Below are 20,611 nucleotides of genomic sequence, written 5' to 3'. Positions count from 1 at the left end.
GAAAAGCATGTGAGAGAAGTCATGAAATTGTTTGCTCTTCATCTTCCTGCACTGTGCGGTTTTGGTGACATCAATTTCTCCAAAACAGAAGAGGAATAGAGGAGGAAAAACAGGGTTAAGACACCTTGGTTCAAATCTAAAGTCCAGATCCCGTCACTTAGACAACCTTTAGTGATCAGTCCTGGACTCAGTTTTCTTGTGAGTAAAGTTAAGTTAATGGATTTCAAACTGGGTTCCTTGAAACCCTAGAGTTCTTTAGAACTACCTTGGGTTTGCCCATTGAGAAGAGCTAGACCATAGAAAAAGAAAGTGAATCACATATGCTATTTTAGTTTTTTTTTTTTGGGGGGGGGTAGCTACATTGTTAAAAAATAAAAATAAATAGACAAAATGAGTTTAGTGACATCTTTAATATGTCTAAAATATTATCATTTCAACATGTAATCGATCTATGACATGTACTAATAAAGTATTTTACATTTATTGTGCTAAATCTTCAATACCTAGTCTGCAATTTGTACAGAAGTACATCTCAATTGGACTAACCACGTTTTCAGGGTTCAATAGTCCCGATTGTACTTAACCTGTGTAGCAGGAAGGCATTGAATCTTTAAGAAGAGAAGACCTCCCCCTGGTGGAACAAAGAAGAAAATACATGGGGAACGAAGAATTTTTTTTTTCCTTGCCACATTTTTTATTGGTGCATTAGAGCTGTACATACTGGTGGGATTTGTTGTTACATGTTCATACATGCCCATAACATAACAATATAATTTGGCCCATAGGGGAGTGAAGGATTTGAATGAGCAACGCTGGAAAGCACAGAGAAGCATTGTGTGTTTGAGGGCACAAGTGGCTCAGTCCACCCAGAGATCGAGGGAAAAGAATGTGAGAGAAGTCATGACATTGTTTGCTCTTCTCCTGCACTGTGTGGTTTTGGTAAAACCAATTTCTCCGAAAATGTCTCTCAATTGTGAACTATTGCACCAGTGAAGTTCGTTATTGCTGAGGCTAGTATGACCTGGGGCATAAGATAATGGTTAAACATCACATAGTAGCTTGATGCAGAAGCTAGAGAGCCCCGTGGTCCAGGTTAGAGTCCCAGCTCTGCCACATAAATATACCTAGATAAGCTGACACCATTTCTACCTCTATCCAATGGATGTATCCAAATATGGCCATCAAAGGGCTCTTCCCATCCCTCTATGCTCACACCTGCTGCTCTTCCCATCAGAATATGGAGTCTATTCTCTTTTGCCCTGAATCTGGGATGATCTAACCAATGGAATATGCTGGGAGTGACACTCCTCTAGTTCCAGGCTCAGCCTCTAGGAAGCCACTATGGGCCCTAGGAAGCCAGTTGCCATGCCGTGAAGAAAGCTGGACCCCTCTACTGAAGGACGAAAAACTGCATTCAGCAAAAAAAAAAAAAAAAAAAAAAAAAAAAAGGTCTCGTGGAGGAGACCGAGGTACCAGACATGTCTGAGTCCTCCTTGGGCCTTCCAGCTGCTGGGTGGATGCAGCCAAGTGAGAAGCAACGGAACTGCCTAGCTGATCCTGACCTGAATTTCTAGACCAAAGAATCATGAGAAAAAGTAAATTGCTATTAATTTAAGCCACTAAATTTGGAGTGGCTCGTTAGATAGTAATAGATACCGAAACAAATGTGTTATTCACAGCGCCTGTCTCATGGAGCTGTGTGAAGATCAAATGAGATAAGGTGTGTGCACCCAGTACCTGTGATGGAGTAAACACTCAATTCATCGTAAATATTATTGAAACAGTAGTGATACGAGTACGGTGCATAATCATTGTTGTCTCTTTGATTTTAGGGCGTGCGTGCCTAAGTAATAACACGCTAGATTCATTGAAGAACACCTCAAAAAAGAAAAGCGATTTGTTTGAGTGTTCATTTGATTCCAAAGAGATCATCATCAGAAGTATGGGCACTGAAAGCAGGTGGCCTATGTGGCCATCCAAGCCTCAGGAATGTGCTCCTCAAACAATTCATTTCAAAATTATTATTCCAATGACAACAATTTCAAGATTCTCCCAGAGAATTTGAGGACTGCAGAGATGCAATCCCGATTTGAGAAACTCACCGGCATTTCTTTTTTTTTTTAAATTATTTTATTTGTTCTAATTGGTTACTCATGTCAATAGAATACATTTTGACACATCATACATAAATGGAGCATAACTTCTCATCCTTCTGGTTGTACATGATGTAGAGTTACCCAAGTCGTGTAATCCTATATGCAGATAGGATATGATTCATTCTACTACCATTCCTACCACATACCCTCTTTTTTCCCTTCACTCCCTTCTGTCTAATCCAAATCTACACTGTATTACTACTATTTCAATAATGTTTACAATGAATTCAGTGTTTATTCCATCACAGGTACCGTGTGCACACACCTTATCTCATTTGATCTTCACACGGCTCTATGAGATAGGCTTTATGTATAACACATGTGGTTCTGTATCTACTGCTATCTAATGAGCCACTTTGAACTTAGCCCCTAGCCCCCCACCCATGGTGAATTAACATCTGCATATCAGAGAAAACATTTGACCCTGGTTTGGGGGATGGGCTTATTTTGCTTAGCATGATAGTCTCCAGTTCCATCCATTTACCAGCAAATGCCATAATTTTATCTTCTTTAAGCCTGAGTAATGTTCCATTGTGTGTATATATATATATATATATATATATCCATTTATCTATTGAGGGCACCTAGGTTGGTTCCATAGTTTAGCTATTCTGTCTACTGTGAATTTCAAGGAGCCACTGAGGACTTGGTGCTGGGGAAGGGACAGAAGACACTGCATCCTTCAGACCAGAGTGTAGAGGATGAGAGTGAAGGTCATAGTCAGAAGTCCAGTAAGGTGGCACAGACTGTAGAGAAATGAGATCTAGAGTGTCTAGGGAGGACTAGGACAAGGGACTGAGGATGTGGAAAGCCATTTCTGAATTAGGGGATGGGGAGGGGACTCCGGTAAGTGAAGGCGCAGGGAAAAGACCTTGAGTTCAGTTTGGGGTACATTGATGGATCTACCCTTATGTCCTATGTGGGATCCCCAAAAGCAGATTCATGTGCAGTTGAGGTGTGGAGGAAGGGCTCTCCAGAGAAACCTGTGAGGAGTAAGAGAAGCAGGCTCAAGAGGAGGAGGAGGGGGCTGGGGAGAAGTCTGGCCTGCGCCTGGTCTGCATGCTGGAGCAGGATGAGGCAGCAGAGGCAGCCCGCACTGAGACAAGGGCTGGGCTCCTGCAGCCCCTCTAAAACCCTCTGAGCAAAGATGGCACCCATCAGTCATGGAAGGGAGTCCCAAACTAGTCCATTTAAGGGACTCTCAGGCTTCAGAAATACTGATGCCTGTGTCTCACCTTCAGAGATGCTGATTCACTTGGTCTGAGACACAGCCTTCGCTTTGGGGATTGTTCAAAGGTTCCCATATGACTGGACTGCACAGTTTTGAGCTAAGGGCTGTCCTCCAGGTAAGGATGCAGGTGTGAGCAGTAGCAGTTAGCAGCCAGTGCTCCTTGCACCTAAGGTGTGGGGGCCCCCGCCTGTGAAGAGATGGGGAGTCAATTAAGCACCTGCTCCTTCACAGGGCATCTGCCGGGGATGTGGGATGTTTCGGTAAGATGCGGAGTCTGATACAGCAGGCCTGGGCAGGGGCCCAAGTCTGTATTTCTAATAAGCTTCTAGGTGATAGCAATACCCCAAGGCCCACGCTTTGAGTAAGGAGGCCCACACCAACCTTGACAACTGGGGACCTGTAGCCCAGGACAGAGGTGTGGACTGAAATGGATGAGTTCCAGGGGTGCTTGCATCGCATGAGGGTTGAACTGTAGAAACGGGCGAGGGTGTTGCGGGGAGCACACAGACAGAAGAGAGAAACAGGTCAGGCCAGTGTTTCAGTCACCGTTTGTGTCGCTGTGACCAAAATACTTGACAAGAACATAGAGAGAGGAAAGTTTATTTGGGCTCATGGTTATCAGAGGTCTCAGTCCATAGATGGCCAACTCCTTTGCTCTGGGCCCAGGGTGAGGCAGTGCATCATAAGAGAAGGGCCCAGAGAAGAAAAACTGCTCAGCTCGTGGTGGGGTCAGAAAGCAGAGAGAAAGGGAGAGAGAGAGGAAGGGGACGCAGAAGAACAACCCTTCCAGGGCACGTCCCCCCGTGACCCACCTCTCTTGGCCACACCCCACCTGCCTAGAGTTAACACGCAGTCAGTCCATTCAAACTAGGATGGACTGATTAGGTTCCAGCTCTCACAATCCAATCATTTCACCTTTGGAAAAAATCCTGGCATTCACAAGAGATCTGATGGGGACAAGCTTATATCCAAACCATATCAGCCAGACTCCTGAGGAACCCAGGGGTGAGAACTGGCGGCAGACTCCCCGCTGCCAGGAGAGGGAGTGAGGGCTGTTCCTTCAAGGAATTCGTGGTGAAGGATGAGCACTGACTCAGAGGGTTTTAAATGGAGAAGGGGAAAAAAAAAATCTTAGACAACAACACGGGCTGCAAAACAGTTATCAGGAATCAGAGGCGCGTGCCAGGCTGGCTGGGAGCACAGTCTCTGGTGGTGTGTCTCTGAGCAAGTTACTAGCTTCCTTAAGCCTCAGTTTCCTCGTCTGTAACACAGGTCCTCGTAGCATCTGCCTCTTGTGTTTGCAGCGTGATGAGTTGTGTCTCTGGTGAGGATTGATTTTCTTTTTCAAAATATGATATGTCAAAAGCTTAGAACAAACATCCAAAGCTGTTATGCGCTCAGGTGGGAATTTTTTTGGAGTCGGGTAACATTTTCTACAACAGCTCTCAAGGGGCAGTTTTTCCCCAGTGAGTTGAAGTTCAAGGGCAATTACCTGGCAAGTCTGGGTATTCTTGACTCCTATGTGACAACCCTATTTCAACAGAGGGCAGCGGCTGACAGCAAATTTCTCTAGCATCTTCAAACTGAAACTGCCCAGAAGGCCAATCTTCTTGGAAGAAAATTGAGACGATTGAGGTTCTAGCACCTTGTTGTACCAATGGGAAAACTTTCCTCCTTCAAAGGTAGATACCCCAACTGTTCAGAACTAATGATTCTATCCTGTAACGTTGCTGTTCATGATTGCAACGATCCCTACCTTTTAATTTTCAAAACAATGGCCACCATTTATTGAATTCGACCATCAGTGGCCAGCATCACATCTCATCCACTCCACTCTAAGAGATGAGTGTCTTCCCCATTTACAACCAAGGAAACTGAGGTTCAGGTGTCCTCCAGTCTTGTCTAAATTATAGGGTCCCAGGAGCAATTGTTTTACAGACACATCCAGTCCCGTGAGCAGGGGTGCCCAATCTTGGCTGCACATGGGACCACTTGAGGAGGGAGTGATTTGTTTAAAACCTTGATGATCCAAGGCAGCACTTCAAGACAATTAAATCAAAATCTCTGGCTTTGAGACCCATATATCAGTGTTTTCCAAAGCTCCCCAAGAGATTCAAGGCACAGCCCTGATCAAAAAACCATTGATTCCACAGGTGTTGCCCTGGTCCTGGTCCCAAACCTGACCCATCCTCAGAATCATGCCTGAGTATTCCTGCAAATCATCCAGATGCACAGAATTAAATTGAAATTCTGCCTGTGGGGTACTCTAACCATCCGACCACCAAGAGTCCTTCTTTCTCTTTGTTTAAGTTTGCTGTTTTCCTTCTTGGTTGCTCATTCCCAGCCCATTTCCCTCCATGCCGTTGGGTATTCCTCTTTCTCTATTGTATTTAATGCATATTTTGGTCCATTTTCATTAAATACTTGGTATTTTGTTGTTGTTGTTACCAGGAATTAAACCCAAGGGCGCTTAACCACTGAGCCTCCCTTTTTAAATATTATATTTAGAAACAAGTTCTCGCTGAGTTGCTTAAGGCCTCACCAAGTTGCTGAGGCTGGCTTTGAACTCAAAGTCCTCCTGTCCCAGCCTCCCTACCCACAGGGATTATCGACATGCACCTCCACGTCCAGCTATGTGTGTATTCTTTTTTTTTAATATTTATTTATTAGTTGTAGTTGGACACAATACCTTTGTTTTATTTATTTATTTTTATGTGGTACTGAGGATCGAACCCAGGGCTTCACACATGCTAAGCGAGCGCTCTACTGCTGAGCCCCAACCCCAGCCCATATGTGTGTATTCTTTACAAATGCAGCATGTGGGTGTTTAGTTTGCATAGATGCTGTTTGTTCTAATTAGTTATACATGATAGCAGAATGCATTTCAGTTCACTGTACTCAAATGGAGCACAGCTTTTCATTTCTCTGGTAGTATATGATGTAGAGGTGCATCATATGTGCAGTCATACATGTACCTAGGGTAATGATGTCTGTCTCATTCTATCATCTTTCCTACCCCCATGTCCCCTCCCCTTCTTCATCCTCCCCTTTGTCCAATCGAAATTCCTCCAATCTTCCCATTCCCCCCACCCCATTATGGATCAGCATCCACTTATCAGGGAGAACATTTGGCCTTTGGTTTTTGGGGATTGGCTTACTTCATTAAGGCTGAGTATTATTCCATTGTGTATATATGCCACAGTTTCTTTATACATTCCTCTATTGAAGGGCATCTAGGTTGGTTCCACAGTTTAGCTATTGTGAATTGAGCCGCTATAAACATTGATGTGGCTGTGTCACTATGGTATACTGATTTTAAGTCCTTTGGGTATAAGACCAAGGAGTAGGATAGCTGGGTCAAATGGTAGTTTTATGCCAAGTTTTTAAAGGAATCTCCAATCTGCCTTCCAGATTGGTTGCACCAATTTGCAGTCCCACCAGCAATGTAGGAGTGTACCTTTTCTCCCACATCCTCGTCAACACTTATTGTTACTTATACTCTTGATAATTGCCATTCTGACTGGAGTGAGATGGAATCTTAGAGTAGTTTTGATTTGCATTTCTCTAATTGAACTTTTTTTTTTATATATTTGTTGATCAATTGTATATCTTCTTCTGTGAAGTGTTTGTTCATTTCCTTAGCCCATTTATTGATGGGTTATTTATTCTTTTGGTGTTGAGGTTATTGAGTTCTTTAAATATCTTGGAAATTAGTGCTCTATCTGATGTGCGTATAGTAAAAATGTTCTCCCACACTGTGGGCTATCTCTCCACATTGTTGTTTCCTTTGCCAAGAAGAAGCTTTTTAGTTTGAATCCATCCCATTTATTAATTAAGAATTAATACATTATTAATTAAGAATTAATAAATTCTTGATTTTTTTCTTGCACTTTAGGAGTCTTTTAACAGACCCTTTTGCAAAGCAAATTTTTTTCTTTGATTAAATTTTTTTTAAAGAGAGACAGAATTTTTTAATATTTATTTTTTAGTTTTCGGCAGACACAACATCTTTGTTTGTATGTGGTGCTGAGGATGGAACCCGGGCTGCACGCATGCCAGGCGAGCGCGCTACCACTTGAGCCACATCCCCAGCCCCTTCTTTGATTAAATTTTATTTATTTATTTATTTGTTTGTTTGTTTTTGGTACCAGGATTGAATCCAGTGGCACTAAATCACTGAACTACATCTCTAGCCCTTTTTATTTTTATTTTTTTTATTTTGAGACAGGGACTTGCTAACCTGCTAGGGTCTTGCTAAATTGCTGAGGCTGGCCTCATCAGCATACAAGTTCTGGTTGGTTGGTTCTTTTTGAGAGAAAGGAAGAGAAACAGAGAGAAAGAGAGAGATTGCAAGTGATGTTGTACTTTAATTTGATTCTCATGTGCTTATTACTAGTATATAGAAGCATATTTTTATATGTTAATCTTGTATCTTTCGACTTTGTTGAACTCACTTATTATTCTAAGAGTTGTTTCAGTTTTGTTTTGCTTTGCTTTTGTAGATCCCTTAGCATTTTCTATGTATACCATCATATCATCTGCAAACAGGAACAGTTTTATTTCTTCCTTTCCAATCCATATGCCTTTAATTTCCTTTTCTTGCTTTATTGCGTTGGCTATGACTTTCAGTACAGATTGTTCCCATTCTTACATGGAAACATTCAATTTTTCACCATGCATATGATATAAACTGCAGGGTTATTTTGTTTGGTTTGGTTTTATAGATATCCTTTATCAATTTCCCCTCTATTTCTAGTTTTATTTTGAGAGTTTTATCATAAAATAGTGTTTTGTTATTTGTTAAATACTTTTCTCCATAAATCTATATGATCATAAGGTTTTTATTCTTTCAACTTTTAATACTTCAGATCACAGTGATTGACCTTAGTGAGTACTGAACCAGTTTTGCATCTTTGGAATAAACTCCACATTCTATTTGCTAATATTTTGTAAAGGATTTTTCAGATATATTCATGAGGGATATTGTTTTATAGTTGTATGTATTTACTTTTGGTACTGTCTTTGTCTAGTTTTGGTATTAAGGTGATAACTAGTCTTATAAAATGATTTGGGAAGTGTTCTCTTCTTTTTCTGGTTTGGATATGTAAAATTGGTGTTAATTCTTCTTTAAACATTTGAAAGAATTCTCCCATCAAACTATTTGGGCCTGGAAATTTTTTTCTGAGAAGTTTTGGTTATGAATTCAATTTTCTTAATAGGTATAGAGCTATTCAAATGATCTATTAACTGAGTGGATTGTGGTAGTCTGTATGTTTTCAGGAATTCAAGTGTCTCCTCCAAGTTTTCAACTCTTGGGGTGTAGAGTTGTTCACAGTATTTGATTATTATCTTTTGATCTATCTTTGCAGGGTCTGTAGTGATATCTCCTGCTTCATTCCTGATATTGCTAATTTGTGTCTTTCTTCTTTTCTTTCATTCGTTCTTTCTATTTTTTGCCAGCAATTTACAGATTTATATTTTTTTATTAATCTTTCTCAAGAACAAGTTTTATTTCATCTCTTTGTTGTTTTTATTATTTCAAGTTTAACAATTCTGCTTTTCTTCGTTCTTCTACTGCGCTTCTTTTTCTAGGTTCTTGGAGTTTAGATTATTTATGTGAGACATTTTCTTGATGTAAGCATTTGATGCTATGAATTTTTCTCTCACTATTACTTTAACTATGTCCCTTGAAGTTTGATATGTTGTTTTTTTTTTAATTTTATTCAATTTAATGTATTTTTAATTCCCCTTGAGACTCTTTATCCTTGGATCCTTTAAAAGTATGCTATTCATTTTCCAATAAATCACTTGGTTCTGACCTTTAAACACAGTAAAAGTAGGTTGGTTGACTATTTTTGTCATATTCTTTTCAGTTATTGATTTCATAATGAGGGTGTGCTGGAAGAACCACATATTTATTATTGAAAGAGAATGGAACTTTGTCAGCTAATCTATGTTGACGTGAAAACATATGAAACCATGCACACACAAGCACATACACGTGTACACACACACACACACACACACACACATACACACACACAGTACGCTTATACTTAATCAGCAGTTCAAATATTCATTTTCAGAAAGTTAAACTGATTGCAGATAGGATGGTAAACAAGAAACAGGAAAAGGAAGGTGTAAAAAATAATATCAAGTCAGATTTACATCTCTAAAGGAATTAGACCAAACAAGAAACCTTTAGCGGAAATATCAGAGGCAATGTGTCAAGGCCTGGGTTGTTTGTAGACAAGCTCCATTTATTGTAAGTTGGCAATATTTACCTTCTCAGTAAACCTTGTCCCCACTTCCCATCATCACTACCCCCTCTTAACAAAATTGATCAAACTAATTCTACTATGAAAAACTGATAGGAAAAAAACAACATTGTTTTTTCCTATCAATTAGTACATTCAGTACATTCAATAAAACCATGGAATGGGAAGCCCAGGAACTTAAAATGTATTAAAAAGAAAGGAAGAAATCTGTATCAAGCAAAATAATTCAACGTTGATAGATAACAACATTGTCCTTCTTGAATGGTAGGTGCTAGAGGATTGTAGGTATATTGTCTTTTTATAATGTGACATATATAAACATAAATATTTTATAAAGGTTTTCCTCATCTATCTGATAGCTATCTATGTCCTCTGGGTTTTACAGCTTCATTTTTATATTTAAATCTACCTAGAACACCGTATGATTGTAGCTGCATAACACAATTAGATATGTGGCAGGATCTAGGGCCCCATATCTTCAGCTGAAACACAAGACTGGGTCTTTGGGTCCCAAGCTCCAAATATATAGTATGAGAAGAAACTCCACTTCCCTATTTAAGCTAAGAACACTGAGTCAGTTTGGATCAGCATTCCTCAACCTCAATCTTTTTGACATTTTAGTAATTCTCTTTTGTAAGAGTTTTTCCAGTTTAACAGAATTCTGACCTCTGCAGTAGCTTTTCCCCAATTGTGATAAGCAATGCTTCCAGACACTGCAAAAATTTCCCCAGTGAGAACCATATATATATATATATATGTATGTGTGTGTGTGTGTGTGTGTGTGTGTGTGTGTGTGTCCTATTTCCTCTTTTGGATGCTGTAACAAAGCCATGATACTTGGAGACATGGCAGTCATCTTGCAAGCATGAGGAATGACACCACAGATATGCCTAGGCTGGTACAAAAGACAGAAGGTTCTTGAGGACACTACAGAGCCTGAACCAACCTTAGAATTACTTTCCTAAAGGAAATGGTCATCCTTCTGCTATATATACCACTTTAATCATATGTTCTGTTACTTACAGCCAAGAGCGACTTAGTAAATCCACCACTAACCTTCTTCCTCTACTTAAAACTCTTCGTGTACTTTGCATCAGGATGAAGTTCAAAATCCATAACTTAGAATCCAAGGGCCTTTACCTTCTTCTCCTGCTTCATTACCTACTCTGCCTCTCTGCGCATACTTTCTCCTCTTGAGCCATAGTTAGAGTCCTTTGAACCAGACCTGAGATTTCTCATCTCCTGAGTTTTGTTTTTGCTGGTCCCCTTTATGCTACTTCTTTCCTCTTCTTTTTTTCCATGTTCACTTTCACCCACTTTTCAAGAGAGCTTATGCCATGTCCTCCAGGAGGATTCCCCTTTCTCTCCATGATGGCGGAAACAGAGTCCCTTAACTAGGACACTCTCCTCCAACTGAGAACGATCGACCACACGCTTCCTCGGGCAGGCATTTGAGTTTGTGACTTTTCACAGCTCCGAGTGCCAAAACAGTATGTAATTGACTAATCTAGGGCAGCGTTCTTCAACAGCACACAAGGTGACCTTTGTGGTGAGGATATGCAGTGGGTGAAATGAGCTGGCCAGAACTGAAGGCATTGACTTGGTGGCATTAATTCATTCTGACCCGATCCAATTCAACCCGACCAGCTAATGCTACTCATCTTTCCAACCTCAGGTCCTGATGCCCCAGCCTCTTACACCATGAACCTCGCCTGCTCTGAACCAATTAGTGGCCCAGAGGTTTCACTAATGCAGGAGTGTTCCCTACACTTGGCATTCAGCCCCACTTCTGGATGACTGCTGCTCATCCCTGGATGTCACCTCCTCTGGGAAGCCTACCTGTCTCTAGAAGGCTGGGGTGCTCAGAGCCTGCCTCTCATAGAGCACACACCACACTGCATCCTGATCGCCCACTTCCACATCTGTGGGCCTGTAATCATCTAATGGGAAAGGTTGCAAATGGAAGCGGAACCAAGAGAAGGCACCCCTTTTCCAACCCAGCACCTAGAGGCCTAGATGTGAGAATGAATGTTCATGGCATGATGGTGCAATGGCATGGCTGAGCGGGGTGTGCTCTTGGCCTCCATCAACCAACATTTTTTGAGATCTGACTCTGTACTGAAGGCACTTGGCTTTCTGGATCCCATTCACTGTCACCGTCTAGAGGGATGGGTCATCATCCACCATAGCTGGAGGGAGCAGTGCTCTTGAGCACTGGAAGGGCAATTTCTAAATGCCTAACTCATATTATTTAATCATTTTATTTAACCCCACAATTCAGTGAGGTTGGTATTGACATTATCTGCGATTCATATAAATAAACTGAGATGTCAAAATTGCATTGGCATTGAATCCTAGAGTCTGGGTTGGAACTGCAGAGAACATGGTATTGACCTTTACACGGCCTGACTTCCTTCTTTTGGACCATCTAGATATTCATTACAAATGCAGAGGACTGCCCCCTCCCGAGAGCTCCTGTTTCTATAGGTCTGGGTGGGACTGAAAAACAGTGTGTCATAGCCCCTCACTGTGTAGTCCATAATAACTTCCTGCTAAGAATTGGTGGCCATGCCCCAGGAGAATCCAAGCATGTGTTCACTGGTCTCCATGTCTGCCCTGATGTGCCTGACTTCCACATCACAAACACCCCTGGCACCTGCCTTTCTCCAAACTCACTCCCTCGGTCAGGAATCCTGTCACTCATCTCTCTCCATCCACCTACCCACGTGTGGTTGTGCACCGTGGAGGGAGTGAGAAGAGGAAGTGAAGGTATCTTCCTCAGACCTTCCTCAGGACAAGTTGCCAAATGCTCACATGGCCCCTCCCAGACACCCTGCAGTGGGCAAAGAGGCATCCACCTCAAACATCTGCTTTGTCTTTGATGCTGCTTTGTCTTTGAGGCTCCATCCAGACGCTAGGATTTTCAAAGCACACCCACCAGAGTTCAGTGGAGCTTTCCAAAGCCCCGCACAGACAACCCTGGTGTCTCAGCAGAGCTCTGCTCCACTTGAGACACGCCTGACTTAGAGACTGAGGCCGTAGTAGAGCTGGGGCAGCCCTGGGCAATTTCCTGTGTCTCCCCAGTGCTCAGGGTGAATGCTTCTAATAGGGTGTGAGTAGGGTGAGCGAGCAGGCTTCAAAGCGAAGGGTCTCTACCCAGGAGGCAGAGATTTTGCTGTCCCTCAAGATTGAGTGGGGGCCCCCTGTGGAAATTTGGCAGGTGGCCAGAACAACCCAGCTGTGGAAGCTTGGCTATAGGTAGATAGGCCTACACTTGGGGGATTCCCCAGAAGTATTGCACATGGAAGCTGAACCAAGAGAAGGAGCCTCTCTTACAACCACATCAAAGGGCAGTTGCTGAAGAGTGAGCAGAGCTCCTGGGGTAACAGTCCTCGGGGGGGAACTGTTAGGGATGGGTGAAGGGGTGGAGATGTAGGTTGGGGATTTTCCCTTAACCAACAATACTTATTTTGACTATTGCTATGTAACTCCACATGTAGAGGCTTAAAAGAAGAATTATTTGATTATATCTCATAATTTTGTGACTCAAGCAGGGCTTATCTAGGTATTTCTTTTCTGTGCAGCAGCAGCATCAGAGGTCTCTCAGCACTGTTGAGCTGGTGGATGGGCAGGTCCTAGGCAGCTTCCCTCCCATGTCTGGCCTTTAGCAGAAAAAGCTGAAGAGCTGGGCTCAGCTGGAACCATTAACCAACCCCATAAATGACCTCACCAACATGGCAGCCCCATTAGTTAGACTTCATAAGTGGTGGTGGTTTAGAGCATGGAAAGAGAATGTTCCAAGGGACCCAGGTAGAAACAGCAAGGCTTCTTATAACCTAGAAGAATTGGACTCTACCTCTCAATAGGAGAAGGAGTAAAGAACTTGCAGCCATATTTAATCTCACCCACCATAGGAAAGCTAGGGAGCACTTATAAGACTCATTATGGTATGGTATTTTTTTTTACTCTACACTCGTATGTTGAGTTCTTGATATGTGTCAGCCATTACCTTATGTATTAGAGAAATCAATAAACAAGACAAAGACATAGCCCCCTGTCCTCATGGAGACTGTAGCCTGGAACTGTCTAAAAATATTATACAGTGCCCAGCACATGGTAAATGTGCAATAACTATTGGCTTCTGGTATTATGATCATCATTCATTGGATACAATGATATGTAGATAAAGGCTTTGAGAAATGGCGGTGTGCAAAATAATACAGTCCACAAAAAGGCTGATGCATTTAGAAGAGTGATGTTTAAGCCAAGGATGAGCAGAACTGAACTGGGGGTAGAGGGAAGTGAGAGAGTTTTCAGGCAGAAGAAACCTATGTGGCCAAGGGTAGTGGGCAAGGGGCGGTGTGCACCCAATGAGAGTGAGGAGGTAGGAGAGGGAAGGTCATCCAAGGCTCAAACCAAGCATCTTATGTTTGCCCCTGAGGTCCACCTTCCACCTTCTCTGTCCTGCCTTAGCTTCTGATGCTTCTCATATGTCTGTATAAACAGACTCATCTGGACTGCATCAATAAACCCCCTTTCCTTCCTTTGCCCCGTGGCTGGTTCCAGTGGAAGACTCCAGCAGGAGTTTGGAATGGGTTATTTGGAGGGAAAAGAGATTAGAGTTTAATTCTTTTGGCTTCCTCCCCCCAGGAAGTGATGGAGGTGCCACACTCCTTGGCCGAAGCCTGCATCCTCAGTCAGGCAGTGCTCTACTAAGGCTGTAAGTCTCACTAGTCCTTCCATATAGCTCTTTCTCTTCTGCCTTCAGGCTTCAGATAGGTAGAAGCTCCTCACTCTTGCTAGATCAGGTGTACTTTATCATTTCTTCCTGCATGGCCTACACCCAATAGTTCATTCCTTGAATTGTTTTCAACCATTCTTTTGAGAAGAGGCATCTGTCTCCTACTGGAACTCTGAATGATAGACTTATATCATCTAAGATAATAATTTGGAACTTTCTTCCAGGGGAAATTCTAAATGGAATGCTACCTTTCCATCCAGTGATGGGCTGGTAAATTTTAACAATCAACTCTCCAAATGGAAAAGCTCTCATCTATTGCATTTGCCTAATTATGAAGTGCAAATACTTTCTCTCTCAGTGGTGGATTTCAAGTTAATAGTGTGATGCTCAATGAGCTTGTAAAATTCCCTAATACATGATCCAAACTGGTATGAGTCAGCTCCATCATATCTCTGCCCAAAATCAATAGCCAACTTTAGTCTCACCCACCAGTAAAGTGACCTTAACCCAGAGACAGGCCTTAAGTTCCCATAGACGGGTCAATGGGCCCTCTGGATGTGTCAGCCTCCTCCTTCCTGCCCACTTTCTCTGGGCCCTATTGCCTCCTGGGGAAGGGTGACTCCAAACAAGAAATCACAATGACCTTTGAGCTTCTGCTCTCTTGGAATTTCAAAAACAGACACCAAGGGCTGGGGATGTAGCTCAGTTGGTAGAGTGCTTGCCTTGTATGCACAAGGCCTGGGTTCAATCCCCAGGACCGAAGAAGGAGAAGGAGAAGGAGAAGGAGATGATGATGAAAAAGAAAGCAAAAACAGACACCAAGAGAGAATTAGATGTATAAGAGATTTGTTGGGCAAAATGCCCAAAGGATAAAGGGAGAGGGAGCCAGAGTAATCAAGAAGAAAACAGAGTTGCAGGTCCAAAATCCATGAAAAGGTGGAGAAGAGGAAGGATCCAGTAGGTGGAGACCCAGACCACTGCATGACTGTGAAATAAAAACTTGTCCAGGCCAACGGGAAGTCCCAGAGCAAGTGTCCATTCAGAGGGGGACACAACAATGATTCCATTGAGGTACAAGTTAAGACCCACCCTGCTGCTTTGGGTTCCTCTTGCTTCTGAATCAAAGGACAAATAAGAGAGTTACCATACTGGTTAAGTTAATTTAGCCTGATTACCAAAAGAGAATTGGGCTGCTCCTACACAACAGGAGTTAAGGCGAGATATGCCTGGAACACAGGAGATCCCCTAGAGCATCTTTTAGTACCTCTATACCCGGAGAGTACAGTCAATGGAAAACTCCAACCCACTCAGACACAATTGCTAATGGAAAGTTGAGTCACCCACGAGGAATCACGACCAGTCGAGGTGCTTACGGATAGCAAAGGCAATATGGAATGGGCAGCAGAAGAAGGCAGCTATAAATGCCAGCGTCGTGTGACCAGATGGACAAATGAGGACTATGATTGATGAGTATTTCTTCCTTAGTTTGTCATGTGTCTGTATAAATAGATGTGCATTAAACAAATATTTCTAGTTTTCCCCCTCTTTAAACCCTTGCTATCTAACATAAGATGTATTAATAGTAGTTATTTTATGTTGTAGTATGTAAATTACAGGGTACTAAAGAAAAGAGTAGTATCACCCAAGGACTTTGTGACCTGTTTTGTAGAAAGATTTAGCACATTCTCACTGTATGTAGGAGACCTGTATCATGTTAAGTGGAAATGCCACTTTGTTTTAAATAGGTAGATAAAGATAGATAGATAGATAGACAGACAGACAGACAGACAGAGAAATACATGCTATAAATAGATATAGATATCCATCCTACTGTTTCTTTGGTGGAACCCTTTTTTACACATGCCTTAATAAAAGAAAGAAAAAAAAAAACCTTGGAGAACTTGTTCATATTCAGGCCTCAGTGAAGTGAAAGTGCAAAAGAAAGCACCCTTTCCTCTTTTTGCTAGAAAAAGTGGGAAATGGCTTGTGCGGCTGCGTATTATATAGAAGTAACAGTGAGAATTCTTCACTTCATTGTTCCTGAAGCTGGAACTGAGACCTGAGTTTCTTGCTGAAATCAACTTGCGAATTCAATATGCACAGGACTGAGATTTGTGGGACTGAACCCAAGGCTGTTTGATAAATACCATGGCTGAGAGTTTGGGTGCCCATTTTTCCTTCCAAACAGGGCAATGCTCAAAGTTTCCCTCAGAAAAAAAATTGTAGTGCTGTGACTGACTACTTTGGGGAGGTGCCTGCATAGCATGCAGAATCATCAGTAAATCAGACATAAGTCTTTCTCTCCCTCATTCAAATGGCCGTGGGGAATTCCTCATGAGGTCATAGGTGAAGGTTAGGAAAGAAAAGGCAGTGTAGTAAGAGCTGGGTCCACGGGCACTTTGGACACTTTCTCATGTAACCTATTTGTGCCTTCAGGGCTGTTGAGGCTTGATCTCATATTTGCCGTTTTCATTTGAGGATGGAGTGTTGCTGTTCACATCCATCCTTGTGACTTTGTGGGTCAGACAGGTGAGGTTGGAAGGCTGCTTCTACTGGCAAAGAAGTCTCAGCAGAATTTTAGCATTTTATGTCCTCAGTTTCCTTGGCATCTTCCCCTATGTCCCCAGGGCAACTTTCAAGATTTATTCCTTCCCAATCAACGTCCTCACTTTACAGAAGACACCCTGAAAGTTTGGGAATTCAATTTGCCTTGTAATTCAGCCCCTTGAAAGATGAGACTCAGAATTTGTTTTTCAGAAATCCATTTCTGCACCTACAGAAGTAGGATTCTTTAAGGACAGACGTAAAAGTTTTCAGGTCACTTATGCAGAGATTGAGCTGGTATTTTGAAGCCCTGAGCTCATCCTTTTCTCTCCCTACTGTCTCTAGCTTGGTGAGGAACAACCAGCCAATCTCACCATACACCTTATTAAAATGTCCTAACAAATCAAATAGATGGTCACCCAGAACTGTATGTGTAGTAAGCACTTGATTAGGAATATCCAATGACAATGTTCTGCCATCTTACATCATGCTCTCTTTGTCATTGGAAAGAGTCATTAGTGGCTTTAAGTCTGATGACTAGAGAAACAAGTCAGAATTCAGAAACATTCATTCTTAAGAGTCTATTCTAGAACCACTTCCATTTCCAAAATCTGTGTTAGGCATGCTTCCACCAGAGAAACAGAACCAGAAGGATATAAGAAAGAGAGAAGGATATTGTTATATTGTGTGCATGTATGAATATGTAACAACAAATCCTATCATTATGTACAATTCTAATGCATCAATAAAAAAACTGTGGGGGGTGAGAAAGGGAATGAAGGAGAAAGGGAAGGGAGGTGATAAGGAGATGTACTGTGAGATGCCTTCATTGTAGGGCTGACTAGGCAAGTCCTGTGGGGCAGGGGATGAAGAAGGGCAGGCTGGAGTTAACTATGCAGCCCACAGATGGAATTTCTTCTTTAGTTCTGCATTCAAGCCCTTCAGCTGATTGGATCACTGAGCCCAGTCATGTTAGCAGGGATAATCTCCTTTACATCGTCAATCTTGATTGTGGATGTTGATCCCATCCATGATACCTAGATTTGTGTATCTGTGGGATATAGGCTCGCCAAGTTGGCACATAAACCTGGCTTTCACAAGACATAAAGTACCATGAATTGCACATTTTAAAGTGTGCCATTTGTTTCATTTTTAAAAAATATTTACTTTTTAGTTGTAGTTGGACATAATACCTTTATTTTATTTCTTTATTTATTTTTATGTGGTGCTGAAGATTGAACCCAGGGCCCTGCACATGCTAGGCAAGCACACTACTGCTGAACCACAACCCCAGCCCCTGATTCATTTTGACATGTGAAAATCCTTGAAGCTATTACCAAAATCAAGAAAGCACATGTTTTTCATCACCCCAAAAAGTTTTATTATGCCCTTTGGCAATCTCTCCCTCCCTTATGCCCCACCCCCAGGCAATCACTGATCTTGTCATATAGATTAGTTCACACTTTCTAGAACTTTATATAGATGGAATAATACAGCATGTATGCTTTTTCACTTCTTACATTCAGCATAATTATTCTGAGATCCACCCATGTTGCCACTTGGTAAACAGTCTGTTGCTTTTTTAATGCTAAGTACATTTCACTGCATGAATATTCTACAGTTGATTCATCCATTCACCCAATGATGAATGCTCAGGCTGCTTCAGGTTTTGCACTATTACAAATAAAACAGCTATAATTATTCAGGAACAAATTTTTACATGAACATTGTTTTTGGTTCTCTCAAGTAAATACCTAGGAGCTAGATGACTGGGTCACAAAGTGTGTGTTTAGCTTTTATACTGCCAAACTGTTTTCCAGAATGGTTGTGCCATACCTCCAAATTTTACATGTATCATCAAATAGTCCTTTGCTTGTTGTGGGGTCAGAAATGTTGTGTGTGTGGGGGGCACTGAAATGAAATCTTGAAATGGTAATGTGATACATACATGAGGACTCACCCACACCAGGAAGGAAGGGAAACAGTGGAGGGGCACCATCCATCCAAGTCCAAGAAGTCAGCAACTAATTCAGAGACCCATTCTCAAACCTACAACCAATCCGGGGAAGAAGTATGGCTCACCAAAAACCAAGAAACCTGAGACTTTGAAGACAGACAAGCTGGGTCACATCCCACTTGGACCACCATGTTCCTCCTATTTAACTGTGGGCAAGTGACTTTACCCTCTGGACACCTTTCCTGGCTCATCTGTAAAATTCGATATTAATAGCTCCTTCCTCCTAATGTCATCATGAAGTCTGGTCACCTCAGTGCCTGGTAGCGTGGTGGTGACTCCTAAATCCATGTTTCTACATGACCCTCTTGCAGGATAAGCAATGATCATGACTGCCTTAGGCACCTTGGAGTTTTGGAGTCAGGGTCTAGAGAGCCCCCCGGGACATCACGTCTACTCCTTCCTTCCCTGAACTTTATACTTCGGAGAACACCAAGGGTTATGACTTAAGAGAAACACTCTTCTCCCCATATTAAGTTATAGATGCCTTATCAGCTAAAGTTTCTACCAATGATAGATTTCTTTAGGTCAGTTGTTCCTGCCCTTGGCTGATCATTGGCTTCCAGGCAGATCCAGCAGATCCACATCTGTAGACCACTTCTTTCTTCAGGGACAGCATTTCCCAGAACAAATCAGGTGCAGCACTCACCCTTTAGTGCTGGTAAGGGAAGATGTCTTCATGACTCAGTGCAGGGGGAAAGTTCCTGTACATCATGCTAAGGAAAAAGACTTCTGTAGAAAATAGAGGGGGAAAAAAAAGTAATATCATTGGAGCAGGTTGAAAGTCTCTAGATTGTGCAAAAATCAACTGGGCACATTTATTCATGGTTACTTGAATTTACAAAAAGAAATTTGGGCAGGGAACACAGGAATGAATAAAAGTAGAGGGAATAGGGGAAGCAGGATTAAAAGTAAAATTTTGTGCTGTATATATTTGGCTTTTTGAATTCTTTTAACTATTAATTTAAAAATAATTTCAAACAGAGAGCCGTTATAAGAATAATACAGCATTGCAGAGGACCAAATTAGAACAAGGGCAAGGACAGGTGTAAGATTTTAAGCCTGATCCCTGGGCCAGCCTAGAAAGTGTGACCTGGGCATTGATTTGAGGGCAACTTGTCACAGAAAAAATAAACTTCACCATTTTAATCTTTTAAAAAAGGAAGAATACAAATAGCATAGTGTATTTTTCTCGTGGATCTTCTATTGTTAACATTTTACCAACTGGCTTTATCATATATGCTGCCTTTCTTTTCCTAAGTCATTTGAAGAAAAACTGTATAGCCATGTTGTTTTATCCTTAAATGTTTCAGTATGTATTTCTTAAGGATAGTAGTATTCTCACATAGCTATTTAAAGTTCATCCAAGGTCTTACTGAAGCCTAGTAAATTCAACATTGACATAACACTTTCCTCTAACCAATCATTGATATTCCAGTTTTCTTCAAGTGATCCAAACATGTTCTTTATAATGTTTTTATTCTTCTACTACAGAACCCAGTGTTGGGTCATGTCTTATATTCATCTTGTCTCTTTATCTCCTTTAATATGGAATAGCTCCTCATCCTTTTTTAGTTTGTTGCTATTGTTTTTGACATTGTCATTTCTGAGAAATAGAGCCTCATCACCTCAACCTTTTTAAATAGA

Source organism: Urocitellus parryii, chromosome 3 (genome assembly GCF_045843805.1).
Source record: "Urocitellus parryii isolate mUroPar1 chromosome 3, mUroPar1.hap1, whole genome shotgun sequence".
Lineage (NCBI taxonomy): Eukaryota > Metazoa > Chordata > Mammalia > Rodentia > Sciuridae > Urocitellus > Urocitellus parryii.
This window is presented reverse-complemented; position numbering follows the sequence as displayed.